This window comes from Morus notabilis, unplaced genomic scaffold, assembly GCF_000414095.1.
Source record: "Morus notabilis unplaced genomic scaffold, ASM41409v2 Scaffold80, whole genome shotgun sequence".
NCBI lineage: Eukaryota > Viridiplantae > Streptophyta > Magnoliopsida > Rosales > Moraceae > Morus > Morus notabilis.
Window position 1 is genome coordinate 293,015 of NW_010368059.1, and position 2,957 is coordinate 295,971.

The following is a 2,957-nucleotide window of genomic DNA, read 5'->3' on the forward strand; positions in this document are numbered from 1 at the left end:
AAATTATTTAAGGATATTTCGTATTTTTACCTTTTTTTATTAAATACATAAATTATTTAAGGATAAATCGTATTTTTACCTTTTTTTGGTCAAAAAGTAAGAGATGAAATTAAAAAAAAAAACTTTATAGTTTTAAAATGCAGTAATAAATTAAGAAAAAATTGAAATTAAGAGATAAGTTTATGTAATTATCTTCTCTTTCTTTATAACAAGGGACCTCAAAGGAGAAAAAAAAAGTATTTGTTTGTTGAGTTTTCAAATGCCGACTTTGTACAATTTTCACTTTCTGTTGAAATTGTGAACATTTTTTTATTGAAATCTTTAAAAACATGTGTGTGTTAAATATTATGCAACTCTCTAGTCCTTGAGCCAAAAAAAAAAAAAAATGCAACCCTCTGGTTTTCTAATATTAATTTGGCCAAATAGGAAAAAGAAAACATGGAAATTACTCCTTTTGGAGCTGTTAAAAGAAATTTTGATTCTTTTTGTCCATTTCAAAATATTAATGTTATCTTTATTGGTGTGAATATTTTAAGTTTATATCTTTATTTCTTTGCTTAAGTCTTTGTATTATTGTATATTTCTATAGATGCAAACAAAAACCAAGTATTATCTCCTCTAAAAATTAAGAAATAGCAACAGGGAAAAAAATGCCCTCCATGAGAACCATGTGCCGTCCCACTATGCATTTCTAGTTGAAAATTGAAGAATTGGAGAGTCCTCTAATTTTAAAATATACATTTGGTGGGGTCAATAGTACCCGCATGTGGCCCCTACTAAACATGAAATCAAACATGACCCCACAGCAATCGGTTTTAGGATCACATATTGGACGGTTAAGAATCGAAGTTCAAGTGGGCCATAGTCAATTTATGGTATTGAATGTTGAAATTGAGTTTGACGCGTAATTAAGGGCAATCGAAATGGCCTACAGATGGCCTACAGTTAGTTGATTATATATTTTTTTGTTTTTTGTGTGACAAATAATTGATAATTGATAATGGGTATTTTCTTCATAAATAATAACAGCAATTTTTAATTTACCTGCAGCTGCAACCCACTAATACTAACTTGTGGACCTGTGGTGCTTCTGTAACCATCGTCCTCATATTTTTATTTTTTTTATAACGTTTTCAATTTTGTGGCCCTAAATTACATGGAGGAAAAAAAGTGCAATATGCTAGTGAGAGAAAAAGGAAAAAACATTTTAGGTCTAGTTCAATTTGTATATTCAAATTTTTAATTTGAATTTAAATGTGTTTTTATATGAGAGTTTTTCACTGTGGTAAAAAAAGTTAAATGTAATTTTTTGTGAGAGCTTTTAACTGTAACAAAATTAAAATTAAAAACTCGAATTAATAAAATAAACGGTGTCTTAGTATTTTTTTCTTATAAGTAAAAATAAAATGAGCGACGTGTCCACACATTTTGAAGCATGCCGTCTACGCAATAACTGTTTTTTTTTTCCTAAAAATATTGAAACATGGGATAATAGAATAATTGAGAGAAGATGTAGAAATGAAGTTAATTATATAAGAATAATGCAACAAGTATCAAGATGAAGATATTTAGTGGTACAATAATTGACTAAATTACTTATATACCAGTTGCTCGTTAGTTGTAGAAACTTCTTCGATAAACAAGTTATAGCATTGCATCCCCATTAGAGTTACATTTATAACAATAATTTATTTGTCCCTATTTAAAAGGAAAGATGTTACCAACAAGAAACTATAGTTCTACAAGAGTACTAACTAGGTTTGTACATAACAAGGGGCATTATATGTCCAATCAAATTAATCCAATAAAGAAAGTCATAAAGTATTCTAACAGATAGTTTCACACTCTTGCTAACTAGTTTTAAAACAACATAAAACTACTAGCATGAAGAACTTAAAAACATTTATTTCTAAATAAGCTTCAGGTTGATACTAATTGATCAAATTAAAGTAGCAGAATCTTCAATCAGTATTATACATTTCTAACATAAATATGAAAAAATATATATATAACAAGAGAGTTTTTTATGCATATATGCAACTAAAAATAAAGACACGTCGATTTCTACCTCCCCATTTCATTTTTTTTTTTTTTTTTTTTTTACTTTTGTGTATCCTCTTCATGAAAAAGCTAAACGAGCAGTTAGTAAGGCTCGTTCTACTTACTTAGATGATGTATATAGAAAACTTGAGACTAGAGGAGGAGAGAATGATATATATAAACTAGCTAAGATAAGAGAAAGGAAGTGTTAGGAGCTAAATCAAGTAAGGTGTGTTAAGGATGATACGGATCAGGTTCTGACAAGAGATAAAGACATTAGGGAAAGGTAGAGGAGTTACTTTGAGAAGCTTTATAATGATGATCATGCTATAGAGTTTGACAATCTTAGGTCACAAGGGGAACCTAATGTGATGTACACAAGAGGAATCAGAGTCTCGAAAGTTAAAACTGCACTACGGAAGATGAAAAAGGGGAAGGCATGTGGGCCAGATAATATTCCAATAGAGATTTGGATGGCGTTAGGAGATGGTGGAATTGTGTGGCTCACTAAGCTTTTTAATGAGATACTAAAGAAGAAGCATATGCCTGATGCATGGAGGAAAAGTATTCTTGTCCCCATCTTCAAGAATAAATGAGATGTGCTGAATTGTAATAATTATAGGGGCATAAAGTTAATAAGCCACACTAAGAAACTTTTGGAGAGAGTTATCGAAAGGAAATTAAGGGCCACAACTACCATCTCAGGTAATCAATTTGGCTTCATGCCAGGCAGATCAACCACGAAAGCCATTTTTCTTCTTAGGATGCTGATGGAAAGGTATAGAGAAGCCAAAATAGACCTACATATGGTTTTTATAGATTTAGAAAAGGTATATGATAGGGTGCCGAGGGAAGTTTTATGGTGGGTGCTAGAAAAGAGAGGAGTGCATGTGAGGTATATTAAGGTAATTAAGGAC